The sequence below is a fragment of the Sphaeramia orbicularis genome, chromosome 7, assembly GCF_902148855.1.
Source record: "Sphaeramia orbicularis chromosome 7, fSphaOr1.1, whole genome shotgun sequence".
Classification (NCBI taxonomy): domain Eukaryota; kingdom Metazoa; phylum Chordata; class Actinopteri; order Kurtiformes; family Apogonidae; genus Sphaeramia; species Sphaeramia orbicularis.
The window spans coordinates 4,574,984-4,593,196 of NC_043963.1; the positions used below are offsets into that span (position 1 = coordinate 4,574,984).

General features: G+C 34.0%; 1 long non-coding RNA gene across 1 annotated transcript; it reads left to right on the plus strand.

The window, feature by feature from the left end:
- The first annotated feature begins 199 nt into the window (after nt 1-199).
- Nucleotides 200-17,749, plus strand: LOC115422541 (uncharacterized). Its single transcript, XR_003935851.1, has 3 exons — nt 200-210; nt 15,256-15,262; nt 17,649-17,749. It is a non-coding gene; the product is annotated as an uncharacterized LOC115422541 (long non-coding RNA).
- Nucleotides 17,750-18,213: the final 464 nt, after the last annotated feature.

An 18,213-nucleotide genomic window follows, 5' to 3' on the forward strand; every position in this document is an offset into this window, starting at 1 on the left:
TAAAAGAATTTTAAAACGGATCCTAAAATGTATGGGCAGCCAGTGGACTGAGGCTAAAATGGGGGAAATGTGCTCTTGTTTACGTGTGCCAGCTAAAAGACGTGCAGCAGCATTTTGTACCTTGTGAACAGAGGAACCACCAGCCCCCACATAAAGTCCATTACAATAATCCAGCCTAGTGGTCACAAAAGCATGAATGACTATTTCAAAGTGCTGCCTGGAGAGAATTGGTTAAATTTTGGCCAGCTGCCTCAACTGGAAAAAACTGGATTCAACAATGAATTATATTGGTAGCGACTTAGGAAAGGTGAAATATAGAAGAAAACAATGATTCGTAAGTGATTTTTTCACCATGTATTATAACATTAACCAGTGTATTTTTCATTGAAAATCAGGAATTTGACTATATTTGATTCACTGATCATGTAGACCAGACCTGGGCATTGTAAGGCCCGGGGGCCACATGTGGCCCAACAGCTGACCCTAACTGGCCCATATGAGGTCATTGGCAAATTAAAAGTCAGTGCAAATATATATCATCATAATAGACGTGACCAATACAACACCACTGCTTTTATTTTGAAGGATCTGCAAATTTACCGTGTTTGTTTTTTTCCACACATACTTTCTGTACTTGCATAAGGCTTATGCACTGATTGGTTTGGTCAGATGTCAGCTAATGGCAAAAAAAAAAAAAGACTGATTCCAAATGCAGAGTTTTTAACAAGACATGGACTTGTAAGTATTTCTTTACTGAAGTCAGAGGTCAAGAAAACGAAAAGGAACTGTGATATGCAAACAAACAAAGCTGGATGCATTTATAGTTTTTCATGTAAAGTTAATGTGCAGCTGGTTTTGCACATTTTTGGAAGTCTTTTTGTGAATATTTATTAAATAGTTGTATTCTGTGCTCCACAATTTCATTTTATTATTTAATTGTTGCATTTACTGTTTTTGTATTATAGAAAAGTAGAGAGAGAGAGAGAGAAAAAAATAAGGAGAGCTGCAGGTGTATTGATCCGGCCCTTAACAACTGTCAGAGTTTCTCAAGTGGCCCCATAGGAAACTGAACTGCCCACCCCTGATGTAGACATTCAGATTCAACTTTAAAATTATCACATCAAAACTGATAAACCTGGAGAAAAAACATCTCCATCTACTGTCATTTATCAAACTCTTTGTTTTACTGATGTTTCCACTGTGGGAGTAGCCCCACAGGTCACACCAGGGACAACGAGACAAATACAACAGAACATTCACAAAGACAGGTGTGTCTCGAGAGATTTAATTAGAACACCAAGAAATATTTAATTCTGTTTTTTTATTCTTTAATACTTAAAGACCTAGAACTATTTGTGGCAAGTTGCAAATATTTTTCTGTACATTTCACCTTTTCTGGCTGGTTTATCATCAGTTATTATAATATTGTCATCTGCATTTTGCATTTTCTCCAGTGAAAATCCTGCATTTTCCTATATTTAAGCCTCTGAACATCCAAATGGGTCAAATCTGATGACCATGAAAAGATAAATAACTGTATTTTACACCCATTATTTACATAGGATTAGTGAATCAACAGGTTTTAAACAGTTTACATCAGTGCATGCCTTTCGATGATGGTATTTAGAATTTGAGGGTCAGTGTTGAATTTACAGTGCAGTAAATCCTTGTCAGCATAGTCATAGTGATGAGTCTGTTACATCCACCTATATGTATTTATTTGGTCTCATTTTATGGTGTTTAATGTATTTTAAATATCATGATCATATAGACAAAATTAGACTTTTTCCCAACGAAAAAAGGGACATTTAAGCTCAACTTTTTTCATAATGAATGTTAAAATTAAGACCTGCTGTTACTTGAAATGTCATGTTCATCACCAAAAATTAAAATACACCAGAATATGGTCTGTGAAACCTTTATTTAGATAATTAAATGTTACAGCATGAGCCTAAATATGACAATTTTTTTAGCATTCATCACTTCATTTCTTTAATTCTAGTATATTTTTAAGCATCAGTTTGTGCCTTTTCTTATTTAAATAAAGCTGAACCTCCCAAACATGACAGCGTTCCACAGAAACAAAAACGTAGATTTAATGTCTTCAGGGGCGCCCAGTCTTACATACAGAAGTCTGTTTTCAACTCCAGTAGAAACATGATATGAAATACATAATCCATCTTATTTTCCACTGATACATGTTCCATTTGTGCAGGTAAATCCTCCTGAATCTTCGACCCTGGGCATCTGATAAGTGACCTGTCATAGGTCTGTGTATCTGCAGGAGTCTGGAAATAAGACATAGAAGTGGATTCACAGACACTGAGGGCTAAAACTAAACACCTATAAGGACCATTTTATTGCCAGTTTTATTATTGAGGGTATTATATGAGGGTTGTTGCATAAAAAAAACAGAGAAAATAGAAGAAAAAGTTACTTTTCAGCAAATCTATCACTAACTGAACATAAAAACAAACGTCTCCATTTGTCAAACTACATGAGTTTGTTATTTTTTCTTCAATTTTGTTCAGTTTGTGGCTGATTTTGTTCTTTGTCATTTTTATTTTTGTTGATTTTTTTAATTAATTTTGTTCACTTTATTGATTACTCTGGCTGTTTCTGTTTATTTTCTTGCCTATTTTCTCCAAATTATTTATTATTTTGTGAATCTTCTATTTTTTTTATTTTTTTAAATTCATTTTACTTTATTTGTCTCTGTTCATTTTGCTGTTATTGTTGTTTTATGACTTTTTTTTCCTCAAATTTTGTTAATTTTTTGGCTCATTTTGTCCATGTTACTTATTATTTTGTTGATCTATTGTTCATTTTTGTGCATTTTATGAATCAGTTTGTGTCTTTTTCTTATTTATATAAAGCTGAACCTCTCAAACATGACAATTTTAGACAAAAAACACAGATTTGGAGTCTTCAGAGCACCCATAGAGAAGTCTGTTTTAAACTCCTGCAGGAGCATGATATGAAATACATAATCCGTCTCATTTCCCACTGATACATGTTCCATTTGTGCAGGTAAATCCTCCTGAATCTTCCACCCCGGTCGTCTGATAAGTGACCTGTCGTAACCTTTGCCTGTCAGCTCCGTGGTCGACCGTTTGGCCTTTGGTGTGACGGCTGGTGTTCATTTCCATCCCTGTTTATCAGACATCAGCTCCACCGGCTGTATTATCTCTCTCATCAATAATGTAAGCGTTCTGTTATTGATATAGTCGACGATGCAGATGGCTGCTCTGAGAACAACATGGGCATGACGACCAATCAGCACAAGTCAGGACCGGGTTATTAAAGTTCAACTGCACGTGTTATCTGACACTCAAATGAAACAACTGAGGATAAAATCAGCTGCAATGCTAATGCTGTTTTTGTACAGTCTGGGACTGTTATTTTTTGTCATTCTTTCTTTCATCTGACTTTTTTCAACTTCTATAAGAGTCTGTCCATGAAACTGGGTTTATTTTAGTTTCTGTCACTTTTCCATCTTTTTAGACCCAATAATAAAAGGTAAATGTAGACAGATTTACCCCCAGGACGGACCTAATGATGACCTCAGAGAAATAATAATAATAAAAAAAAAAGATTCTCTTGCTCTGAGCCATCCCATAATTAATGAATTTATAATCAAACACTGGGTCCCAAAATAGGACCCAAATATGGACATTAAATCTCCTTTGGTGTCAGTGGATTAGATGTGTAAACGTACTGTGTTCAATGTGTCGATCCCAGTGGTTTTTCTAATCCACACATGTGGGTTGTTTTTTTTTTTAAATCAATCTCAGTCTCATTCCAGGTTTGGTGTAGAACCCATCGTGTCCACTGGTGTTACATGCAGAACCTGAACATTTAAACACAAATAAATCGCGAGTGATTTTACAACAGTGGCCATTTTTGTGAAATACTCTGCCTTGAATATTTACTTTGATTCCCAAAATGTACCTGTGAGAGAATAAAATGATATTCAAATAAATAATGGGGCGTAATTTTCATGTCCTTTTTATCATGTCACATGTGGATTTTTACATTAAAAAAATTTAAAAATGTGTTTAATCTGAAATAGTTTATTTATTTTCAAAATAGACTCAAAGTGCTTCCAAATTTGCTTCATAACATTAGTCTACATCTGGTTTGAATTTTTAGCCCCCATGTCCTGCTTTTAGGACCAGTTTCAGAGAAGAACCCATAAATCTAATTATTGCTCATAATATCTGAAAATTTCAACATAACACAAGGATCACATCGACATCATTTGAGTTTGGTTAAATGTTCAGGTGTGAAACCAGATCCGGATCAAACTGAACCAGGGTTTGGACTTTTAGATCAATCAGATGTAGTCATACAAAACAAATGGAAGATGTTAAAAATAAACCAAATGAACAATAAACCATGTCAGGCGCAGCCATTGAGGATGACAATAAAATATATGCATATAAACGGTCATTTTCTCCACTGATGACTGTGGTTGTTCTTCCATTCAGCTGATTTCCACTGAGCCAATCACAGCCCTGCATCTGACACCAGGTGGGACAGGAGTCTGTCAGTACGATGACCCCGCCTCCTGTGGCTGGGATCGCAGCTCTGATTGGCTGTAGATTCATCCAACTGCATCCAAACCTGTTAAACGAGTCTCTTCTCCACTGGACATCTGCACAAAACTTTACCAAAATTTACTAAAAACAGAAGTGCGTAAAGTCGGTTTTTCCATTAAATCACAAATGTGATGATTTCTTTATTTATTATCACGAGATGACACGAGAAGTCATTCCATATACATGGTAACAAATGTAAATATGGTGTTGATTTACAGATATATTCATTATTATTATATATTACCCCTCTATCTCAGACTAACTTAAAAAAATAACTGGGTTTCCTGGTGTGTCCACACATACTGCACCATGTTTCTTTGAAAACTCTTCTTCCCTTGTTGTAACATCCATCAACATCCGTTTTTTTGTTTTTTTGTTTTTTTGTTTTTTTCATTTACGTGACTCTAGTTGCAGAAAAAGGTCTTTCCACTGCAGTTTTGAGTGATATACCATTTTTGCTATGCCTGAAAAACCACTTCTTGCCAGCGCAAAAACTTTTAATCAAAAAATTAGAGTTTTGGCAAAATTGTGGTTTTTCCATTAGGTACATTTTTATGCGCATGTTATATTCACACAATTTGCGGGTGAATGGAAAAGCAACTACAGACTCCTTATAAATCAAACCCTGATTGGATTAAGGGGGGCAGACTAATTCTCATTGGAGAATGAGTCTGGAAACACCAGGCTATGAAAAAATGAACCTCAGCCCAAGCTTTCAGGTGTTGAAATATAGAAAAACTCACCTACATTTTGGTCAGTTCTTTAAAATAAAGTAAATCAAGTACTATGTGCGTATGTTACTTAAAAATCAAACCAAATAAAAAGTGAAATACAATGATTTTCCGAATCATGGCAGCTCAGTCATAATGTGCTAATGCTAATGCTAACGCTAGGTACCGTGTTTGTATTTGAGTAAAATTCAAAGTGAATTTACCTTTGCAGATAATAAAGCAAGTTACCCTTTAACCTTTAATTATCTGAAAGAATAGAGAGGAATTACTCTTGTTTTATTTATTGTCGGATGTCTTTTAACGGCAGGCAAAGAAACTATGAACTTTGACCCTTAGTTAAATGGGGAACATTTACACTGGTTGAAATGTTGATGAATGTCCTTTCCAAATAAACAATTAAATGACAAGAAAATAATAGATGGTTTAAAGCTAATAAAAAAAAAAAAAAAAACACACACAAGAACTAAAACAGAACTCAACTAAAACTAACCTTGGTACGTCTATGCTAATGCTAATGCTAACTGCTGCTCCAAAACTGTTCTCTGCTTCTGTATGCTAATGCTAATGCTAATGCTGGATATTGTGTGTGTATTATGGATAAAATGCATGTTTCCCTACAGGGATAATAAAGCAGGTTGATCTTTTAACCTTTAACCTTTATTAATTTGAAATACTACAGAGTTATGGAATAAAAAACCAATGAGTTAATGAAAAACACAAACTATAACACTAAAAACTAAGTAAGTAAGTAAGTAAAGTTACTTCTAATGCTAACTCTTGAACCAAAATAAAAGTAAAACTATTTAATGCACTCATCAAACTAACTGAAACTGGTCTTAAACTAGAAACAAATAAACATAAAAACTAAACTTTTCAAAGTAATCAGAAGTTTTGTCTTTCTTTTTTTATTCTTGGTTTTGTCAGTGGTTAAAGTATTAAATTATCCTGTTCTGGTTTAGGTTTTGTAATGAAATAATGTGTCTCTGCTTCTCTGTTATTTAATTAACATTTTTTACTTTTTTATACTGAATCTTTCCAAGAATTAAAATGTTGAATTGTTCATATTTTTTATATTTTTCATTGCATTTATTGTGTATATTTTACATTTATAACCCCTCTATCCTCTGGTCTTAGTTTTCCTTTTTTTCCACTTTCCGATGCCTCTTTTGTTGAAAACATGAGACAGATGATTAGTGTAATTCTCTTCCCACGATTACATAACAGGCGGATGGTGTGATGAAAGAACAACAGAGAAAAATGAGGAGAAACGACAAAAGGCTCCCATTCAGACTCAAGGACAGACTGTCGCACACAAACACACACATACACACACACACACACGCACACACACACACACACACACACACACAAACACAATGGAATGTGTTCATGAACAACTATAATCATACATTCAATAAATGTACATGTCATGTGAATATTTTGCATCATTTACTGAATTAAAATAGTGACATAATGATAGAATTTTACATCAGACATGTTCAGTTTAGTCCCTGGTTCTTAAAAATCATCCAACCTTCAGCTATTTTTCTTTTTCTTTGACATATTACAGTCAGTTTATGTAAAATAGATCCATATTGTTTCCAAAAGTCTCTATTTTCAGACTATGATGGACACCGGCTATAAAAACAGAAAAACTTATGTGTTTTAACACAAAATGAAAGTGTGTAAGTTTGGACAAAACCTGAAGTTATGAATATACAGAAAAATACAGGATGTTCAGTGAGAACAAAGTGAATTAATAGGAAAAAGCTCATAAGTTTCTCTTTTTTCTTTTGCTTTTTAATAGACAATAACAAAACTCATCATGTGTGGGTTATTTTTGTTATTTTCTTCATTGCAAACTTGAGGAAGTGAAGTGAAAAGGGAAACTATGACAGTCCACAGTGATATCTAGTGGACATTTTTTGCATTATATATTTAAAATAAAAAAAAATAAAAAAAAAAAAGTCAATGTAATGTTAATGAAAGACTCATGCAGCAAAAATAACAAACAAACAACTATACATAAATATATATATATATATATATATATATATATATATATATATATATATATATATATATATATATATAGTGAAATAATCTTTAGGTTTTTATGCGGAAATAACAGTTTGGTTAAAATAGATCCAACATCTGGATGAAAACCTGGCATTAATCTGCTTAAACTGGAGGAAAAAAAAGGATGTTCTGAGAGAATAAAGTGAATTAATATATAAAAAATATTTGCAAGAAAAACTCTGACATCAGTTTTTTTCCTCTCTTAAATACAAGCAAGAACAAAGTCATCATGTTTTGTTATTTTTTCATCGCTAACTTCAGGAGTTGAAGCAAAAAGGAAAAGTATTTAAAAACACAGTGACATCTAGTGGACGTTTTCTGTATCACACAAATTAAAGAGGTCAAAATGTTCATGTATGTTAATGGAAGCTTCATGTGTCTCCAGACAACAAAAAAGGACAAAATAACAAATAAAATTATCAAAAAAAGAGCAAAATAGTGGATGAATAAATTAAAAAATTAACAAGAGAGTAATGTCCTGATGTGAACCTTTGGGTTTTTACTCTGAAAAAACTTGGACACAAACAGTTGGATTCAAATCGATGACACTTTGTGGTGAAAACCTGACATTAATCTACTTTAATTCATGTTTTCATCTCATAATCTATGTAATGGATGCTAAAATATGGGACAACATGTAGAGGACAAAGGGGGACACGTGTTTAGAACCTGAAATGTGTGAATGGAATCAACAGAAAATGGAATTGTGTTTGAAAACTCAATGATGTAACAGGAGTTTATTTTTAATCTGGTTTCCTTCCTTTTTACCCAGAAATCCTCAGATCATCAGATGACAAATGAACCAACAAACAGGCTTTTATTCATTATTATGACCTTTTCTGATCCATAACTGACAGTGTTTGTGTTTTGGGCTGTAGGTTCCACTTATCACCACTAGATGGAGCCACAAACCTGAACACAAGATACTCAAACATCCAACAAAACCCCAATTAATAGAAATAATCAACAAAATTAACAAAATAATTAATAAAATTAACAAAAATAAGCAAAGCAATAAATAAAATGAACAAAAATGTGCAAAATAAATAATAAAATGAACAGAAATGGAAAAAAATCAGCAAAATAAAAAAAAAAAATTCACACATGAACAAACATGAACAAAAATAATCAACAAAATACTTGACAAAATGAACATAGTAATAAATACAATGAACAGAAATGAAAAAAAGGAAAAAAAAAATTCACACAAATGAACAAATATGAACCGAAAGAATCACCAAAATGAACAAAAATGAACAAAATAATTAATCAAATGAACAAACATGAACAGATATCACCAAAATACTCGACAAAATGAACAAAGTAATACGTAAAATGAACAGAAATGAAAAAAAAATAAGGAAAAAATAAATCCACACAAAAGAACAGAAAACACCAACAAAATCAACAAAATAATTAATAAAACCAGAAGAGCACTCGGAGAGCACAGACCTCCGCCAAGGCAGATCAGTGCCCCCCCAATCACCACCAAAATGTAATAATTTGATCCTTGTGCCAGTATCAATATTTCCTGAAATTTTTATCCAAATCTGTCCATAACTTTTTGAGTTATCTTGCGCACGGACAGACAAACAGACAGACAGACAGACAGACAGACAGACAAACAGACAGACAGACAGACAGACAGACAAACAGACAAACAAACAGACAGACAGACAGACAGACAGACAGACAGACAGACAGACAGACAGACAGACAGACAGACGCCGACAAAAACAGAACCTCCTTGGCAGAGGTAATTGACAGAAATGTTTTAAAAGTCAACGAAATGAAAAAAAAAAAAAAAATCCACACAAATGAACAAACATGAACAGAAGTCAACAAAATGCTCAACAAAATGAACAAAATAATAAATAAAATGAACATAAATGAAGAAAATTAGGAAAATGAAAAAAAAAAAAAATCCACACAAATGAACAGAAATAATCAACAAAATCAATCAAAATGAACTAAATAATCAACAACTTGAATAAAATCATAATAATCAGGTTTTATTAAACTCATGTCAGATGTTTGTAATTGTTTGTGCTGTTTCTCGTCATGGGGTCAAAGGTCAAACTACTGACTTTAACCTTTACAACACATTCAGTTCAGTTTTGTGTTATTTTTTATTATTGTGCACATATTTTCTGTATTTTCTTGTTCTATGTGTAAGTGAATGTGTGCTCAGTTCAACCCAGATGTTGTGTGTGTTTGGTCTGGGGTCCTTCGGGTGGGGGGGCAGCTCCTGGTGCATCTGTGTGTTATTCCACATGAACATTATGTTTTCCACGCCTGAACCAGAGGATGAAGAACGTCACAGGTAACAGATTCAGACTGATTTAGTTCATTTACAGACGTAGACGACGTTTAATGTGAGATTCAGTCGCTGCTTACAGTGAAAAATACGATTATTGATCAGAGTTTGTCCCAGAAAAGCCCTGTTTTCCCTCAGACAAAGACTCCTGTGTTAAAGAGCAGCAGATGGTGTAAAGAAAAAATACAATGTTCATCCTCATGGACGGAGAATCTGACAAAATACTCTTACAAATACTTACAAATGTTAACTTTAGCCTCTTTTACACCAAAATTTCCAGGAACTTTAATTATCAGGAAGTTATTTATTTAAAGAATTCCTGTTAAACTGTGTGGTTTGTGTTTCCACCTCAAAGTTCAGGAAGATTTATTCAGATCAGAGTTGGATGTTTCCAGCTGTTGACTTGAAGTCCTGCTGAATTTTCAAAAAGTTATTATTATTCTGCAAATATGGCAAAGACAGAATATAAAATGAACAAATAAATCAGCATAATGAACAAAAGTGAAGCAAATAATCAACAAAACAGACACAAATGAACAAAATGATCAACAAATTGAATAAAAGTCAACAAAATAATCAACAAACTGAATAAAAAGAAACAAAATAATCAAGAAAATGAATAAAAGTGAACAAAATAATCAACAAATTGAATAAACATGAACAAAATAATCAACAAATTGAATAAAAATGAACAAAATAATCAACAAATTGAATAGAAATGAACAAAATAATCAACAAAATGAACAAAAGTGAACAAAATAATCAACAAATTGAATAGAAATGTACAAAATAATCAACAAAATGAACAAAAGTGAACAAAATAATCAGCAAATTGAACAAAAATGTACAAAATAATCAACAAAATGAACAAAAGTGAACAAAATAATCAACAAATTGAACAAAAATGAACAAAATAATCAACAAAATGAACAAAAGTGAACAAAATAATCAACAAATTGAACAAAAGTGAACAAAATAATCAACAAAATGAACAAAAGTGAACAAAATGAACAAAAGTTAACAAAATAATCAACAAATTGAACAAAAGTGAACAAAATAATCAACAAAAGTGAAAAAAATAATCAACAAAATGAACAAAATAATCAACAAATTGAATAGAAATGAACAAAATAATCAACAAAATGAATAAAAGTGAACAAAATAATCAACAAATTGAATAAACATGAACAAAATAATCAACAAATTGAATAAAAATGAACAAAATAATCAACAAATTGAATAGAAATGAACAAAATAATCAACAAAATGAACAAAAGTGAACAAAATAATCAACAAATTGAATAGAAATGTACAAAATAATCAACAAAATGAACAAAAGTGAACAAAATAATCAACAAATTGAACAAAAATGTACAAAATAATCAACAAAATGAACAAAAGTGAACAAAATAATCAACAAATTGAACAAAAATGAACAAAATAATCAACAAAATGAACAAAAGTGAACAAAATAATCAACAAATTGAACAAAAGTGAACAAAATAATCAACAAAATGAACAAAAGTGAACAAAATGAACAAAAGTTAACAAAATAATCAACAAATTGAACAAAAGTGAACAAAATAATCAACAAAAGTGAAAAAAATAATCAACAAAATGAACAAAATAATCAACAAATTGAATAGAAATGAACAAAATAATCAACAAAATGAACAAAAGTGAACAAAATAATCAGCCTGGTTTTCGGCCTCCAGACAAGCTGAAGTCGCTCTGACAGACTCAGGGGAAAAGTGTCTCCTGCAGCAGAAATGAGTCTCATGTGGCCGTTTTATCTGGAATAACAAGTTTCCTGTCGACTCAGAGTCCTGTTGGTGTAGAACATGACCCATATAATGATATCAGATCCCAGACCTCCTGCCAACATCAGCCCTCAGTGAAAACAAGAATATACAGTATGTGTAGTGAAGAAAAAGGAAATGAGGAAAACAAGTGGATGATAAAGACTGAACAGCATATGTTTAGGATGTAGTTTATGTGTAAGATGGTGTCAGTGGTGGGTTTTCCGTCAAACGTACCAGAGAAAACTCTAGTAAAACCATGTAAAGATGTGAATATGTGAATTATTATTGTAAAACTTCATTCGAATTTTACCACTAGGTGTCTTATTATTGACTCCTCAGTGCAACATAACGATGCCAAAGAGTTTAGAACCGAAGAAGCTGAACTGTGGCGCTGTTCTGTCAAGGTCAAAGTCTAATTTATTTGTATCACACATTTACAACAACAGCGCTGTCCAAAGTGCTTTACAAGCACATTAACAGTGCCACTGCAGAAGTTAAGACCGACACTAAAACAATAAAAGATAATACGACAGGCAAATAAAAACAAATCAAACAAATAAACCCAGACAGAATGTCCTCAGTTTGTGTTAAAAGCCAGAGCAAACAAATGAGTTTTTAAGGAAGATTTAAAAATAGTAACATCATCAACTTTGGTGCTGCGTTCCAGGCAGGTTTCTGAACCCGTGAGCCACGACTTCAAACCACCACTCATGACTTTGTAACGTTCCAGGCAAGTCACACCAAACTGCCTGAGCGCAAGGAATTGTGGGAGTTAGATGTAAACAAACCAACATGGTGGACCGTACCATGGTGGAGCTTCTGTTCATTTACAGTCACTTCTGTCCCAGACGTGCTTTTGCTCCTTGGCACTAGAAGCTGTTTTACCTTTTATGTTACGTTATTTGAAATCCATATAAATTTATTCTTGCATTCATTAGACTGAAAACTAGCTGACGCCAGAGCAGCTGCCGATTATGCAGAACATTTGCAGATAAATAACACTGGAACAATACCTTGTTTTAATAAACAATTTGCATCGACACCATATCCATGGATGTCACCATGATGTTTCACAGGTTAAGTGAGCGTAGAACTGAGAGTACAGCAATCTGGTGTGAGTTCACAGGTGGGACGTCACAGGTTTGACTGACATTCCAGAGCATTTTCACTGGTAGAAGGTTGGAAAAACACGGGCTACGGGTGGACTTGAACGCAGCATAAGGTCCAAATAAATAAATAAATAAACTAGAAGCACTCGGAGAGCGCAGACCTCCGCCAAGGCTGATCAGTGGCCCCCCCCGTGGGCCCCCCCACCCCCAATCACCACCAAAATTTAATCATTTCTTCCTTATCCCATTTCCAACAAACCCTGAAAATTTCATCCAAATCTGTCCATAACTTTTTGAGTTATGTTGCACACTAACGGACAGACAAACAAACAAACAAACAAACAAACAAACAAACAAACAAACCCTGGCAAAAACATAACCTCCTTGGCGGAGGTAATAAATAAAAACAGTCCACTGTAAAGGGCATTCCATAATAATGATTAAAAAAAATGCATCTGAAAAAATGGTTGCATCATGATGTTTATATGATGTAGTAATAATAATAATAATAATAATAATAATATAATAATAATAATAATAATAATAATAATAATAATAAAAGCCAAAACTCGTGCTTTCCTGGGTCTCAGGAGGTTAAATGTAACAAAATTAGTTTGACTCTTTTATATGTAACTATATGAGCAGGTCTCGGATGGTGGGAAATGAGACGAGGACGACGTCTGCCTCCTCACCAGATGAATTTATTCTGTATAAATCACATGAAATCAGTTCAACCACGTCTCCTGACTGTTTTTCCACAAACTCACTTCTACTCATGAAGTCTGGAAACTGAATGAAGCGTCGTCTCCTCATCTCTGCAGTAAACGTCAAAGTCTGTTTACAACAACAACAACAGTTTAATGTTGATTATTACTGATATAAAAGTAGATGATTCCGCTCCATGACGCCGTCACCTTTGGACTTCACCCAAGTATTAACGGTTTAACCTTCAGTATCCAGGCCAGCATATTATGAACACTTTACACTTCATGTTATTAAAGGTCATATTATTTTCAACAGTTTGTGCTGGGTTAGAATTCAACAACTGTTTTTATTTTTGCATGATTTGCAAAATTCTGACCCAGTCACGAAATTATGTTAAATTCCTGCACTAACACTACTACATATTTTCGCATTAGACCTAGCATAAAAAAATAATGTGCATATTAATCAATGTTACTGTTAATCACTGGCATATGCCAGGAAAAATTAATAAAATTTTTATCCAGTAAATTGAAAAAAACTTTTTTTTGTTTTTGTTTTTTTGCATCAAAACTATGGTTTGTTTACTTGTAGCTTCTAAGTTAAACCAGTCGAGTTGAACCGAGAACAACGAAGACCTGGTCCAATGAGAACCTACAGACATGCTGTGTTTACAAACATGGCATTAAAGGGTTAAAAATATGACAGATATTTGGTATTTTTGTTTACGGCTCAAGTTAATGAAATAGAAAAAATGTAAACAAGTGGTGCCAGACACAACAAACCCCGCCCCTCACACGTATTTCACCCATTATAAGTAAACAGGAAGATTTTAAAATATCATAAAAAATTTGAACTTTGACCTAGTTTTCCCAAAATGTAATCACATCTATTCTGGGTCACTGGTAATCTATAAACCCAATATGGTATGAATTCAACTAACAGTTTTGCCGCTAAAGTGTGAACAAACAAACAAACAAACAAACTGAACCAAAAAAAACAAACAAGTGGTTTTAGGCCCAACAAACCCCGCCCCTCGCAAGTATTGTATCTTATTTTGGCTTCGATCCAGCTGATGTCATCATGTCTACGTGTGCTGATGTCATCATATCAATTGCCTCTATATATGTGCCAAGTTTGAAGTAAACTGAAACAAAATTTATATTTTATTGACATGTGAAATTTTTCCCATTTTAAGTAAATGGGAGGAAAAAAAAGATTTTAAAATTAATAAAAAATTTAAACTTTGACCTACTTTTCCAAAATTGTAATCACATCTATTCTGGGTCACTGGTAATCTATAAACCCAGTTTGGTATGAATTCAACCAGTAGTTCTGCTGCTAGAGTGATAACAAACAAACAAACAAACAAACCGAACCAAAACCAACACTCCTTGCCTCCCTAAAAAGTAAGAAAACAAATTGTATGGAAAATATTTTGACATTGTTACAACACAGATTATAAACTCTTGTGGTGGTTAAAGGACCTGTATGGACGGACACCAGAGGGTTAATGTCCAACATCAGACCAGTTCAGTCAAAGCCAAACACTGACCAAACTCCAGCCCAGACGTTTGTTTTTTTACTTCAGACTTTCTCTTATGTACATGCATATACAAATACACATGTACATTATTTTACTGATGTTTCCAGTTGAACTGATGCATCTGCTCTTCTCTCACCTCTGTGATCTTACATTTACAGAAGCAGAACTGTGGGACCAGTAGGAGGTAAATCTGAGTCTAAATCATTCATGACTGATGATGATGATGATGATGATGCAGTCACATAATCACATGTACAGTAACAGAATGTACAGAACGTCTTCAGACTGTGAACATCCAACCAAATCCAACTGGGAGGAACAAATTAGATATTAAAGAACATAATAATAGAGTGTTTTTATTATTTTAGTGTGGTGGTAGTTTTAAATATTAGTGTTTTCATTTTAATAGCAAAATAATTCAGTGTTTTAATGGCATTTGCAGTTATATTTGGACATTATTTGTTGTACATCGTCATTTCTTTTTATGTGATATGTCTTCAGATCGGCATGAGCCTCATACGTTACAGACTTTTAATCTTAACACGGTTCATTTCATCAAAATATGTAGAGTTTACAGGTAAATTCCATGACTTTTCCAGGTTTTTTGTGAGCATAGAAACCCTGCAGTTCTGAAATCTGGACACATATTATGGAACATATTATCTCATTTATTGTAAAATTGGTACAAGATGAGTTAACGTCACTCTTTATCTGTGCAGAGCTTGTGGATTTGAAGACATTAATGCTGGACTTTTCCAGAATAATTGCTTTTTGTTGTATAGTATGTATGTTCCTTATTTACTTTAGTTATTTTATATGATCTTCTATAGTTTTTATTTACCATAAGGATGAAGTATTGACTGGACAGCATTTGAATTAACTGTACATGTTACAATGACAAACATATTCTATTCTATTCTATTCTATTCTATTCTATTCTATTCTATTCTATTCTATTCTATTTTGTTTAATCTGTGATTAGAGACTGAACTTCTCTCTGATAGTTCATGATAGGTCATGTGTATGAATAAGAAAAAACAGATGTTGACGGACGTTACAACAAGAAGAGTTTTGAAAGAAACATGTTGCGGTATGTGTGGACACACCAGGAAACTGAATCATTTTTTAATTTAGTACGAGATAGAGGTGTAATATATAATAATAATGAATATATCTGTAAATCAACTCCATATTTACGTTCGTCAACATGTTCATGAAAATGACTTCTCATGTCATCTCGCAATAATAAATAAACAATCATCGCATTTGTGGTTTAATAAAAAAAACTGACATTATGCACTTCTGTTTTTTCAACATTTAGTAAATATTGGTAAAGTTTTGCATAAATGTCCAATGGAAAAGTGACTACTGCTTTTCCTATTTTCCTATTTCCTGCTGCTGTGGTTTTATTTTATGTATTGTGTTTTTAATCATTTGTATATATTTTTATACATTGTGTCTACACTGAAGGAGAACAACCCTTAATTTCGTTGTAACTTTTTTTTGTTTGTTTGTTTTTTTTACAATGACAAATGAGTAAACTCAACTCAGCTGGTTAGGGATGGGAATCGAGAACCGGCTCTTTTTGAGAACTGGATCCCAGTAGCTCGATTCCTTGGAATTGTTCGTCTCCCTGCTTAACGATTCTGTTTATCTATTCCGCCTTCGTTGTGCATGTGCGATGGCGTCACGCGAGGCAGAAACGGTCCAAACAGACCACACCAGGTCCAAACAGACCACACCAGGTCCAAACAGACCACACCAGGTCCAAACAGACCACACCAGGTCCAAACAGACCACACCAGGTCTAAACAGACCACACCAGGTCTAAACAGACCACACCAGGTCCAAACAGACCACACCAGGTCCAAACAGACCACACCAGGTCCATTTGGAACACTGTCAAAGCTTCCATGTCTTCTAACGGGTGGAATCCCTCCAATCTGCTCAAACATTTGTCCACAGCATGTGATTCATTTGATTCACTACTTAGCGGCGCTTGTGAATGTAGCGGCAGAGTGAACACCAGGCCGTCATCTGGGCCCAGTTCTGGTTCTGGTGTAGGCAACAAACGTTGAACCCCCTCAAATACAAGTTTCCGAAGTCAGGGGAAATTAAATGAGGTGCACAACAACAGGAGACGGCAGAGTCGAACCGGTTCCATGTAGTGGAAATGCAGCAGTAGAGGAATTAGTAAAGAGTCTGTAGTTTCACTTTCACTGTAGCCCCCCCCCCACCAACCGGGCCCGGCGTCATCTGTTATTACCTCCACCAAGGAGGTTATGTTTTTGCTGGCATTGGTTTGTTTGTTTGTTTGTAAGTAAAGTAAGTAAAGTAAATTTTATTTATAGAGCACTTTTCACAGACAGAGTCACAAAGTGCTTTATCAATTTGTCAATTTGTCTGTCTGTGTGCAAGATAACTCAAAAAGTTAAGGCCAGATTTGGATGAAAATTTCAGGAAATGTTGATACTGGCACAAGGAACAAATGATTACATTTTGGTGGTGATGGGGGGGGCACTAAACTGCCTTGGTGGAGGTCTGCGCTCTCCGAGTGCTTTTCTAGTTATTATTTGTACATACTGTGTATGTTCTATTTTCTGTGCAGAGATGGAAATATAAAAGACCGTTAATGCAAACACACCCGTTTGTACTCTTCTATTCCTTCATCCAATGAGAATCGATAAGAGAATCGGATCGATAAGCAAAATCGATAATGGAATCGGAATCGTTATATTCTTATCGATTCCCATCCCTACAGTTAATGATTAATGTTATTCTTGTGGTTCTTCAGTTCTAAGCTTTAGAACTTGGTAAATAGGATAAAATTAACACTAATTAGGTTGAAGGAACAGGTTAAAAAATCACTGAAAAGTTATGAACTCGAGTCTGAAAACTGCAGATGAATCCTGTAGGTAGTCGACCTCTGAGAAACATTAGTATAAAATAAACTAAACACCATCTGAACCTGCTTTTTTTAATCTCATAACCAGTGTAAATATTGTGGTTTAATGCTTTAACCTGACAGTGATGTGTGACTGTGGTGCTTTAATCAGATTTACATGTGCAGATTCTTTTGTAGCTGCAGAATAATCACATTTACAATCAGGTTTTTCAGCTGCTAAAACCAAACCGACTTCACAGAGCTAAAATCCATTCTGTCTGCCGCTGCTCTATGGGTGTCCAGTTTCTGCTCGTTAATAATTCAGTCGTTTGCACAACGTATCGACAGCTCGGTGATGACGCTCCAGTCCGACGACAGCCTCAGCTTCATAAAACCAGAAACAAAACAATGAGCAGAGACACGAGAACTTCGCAGAACTGTT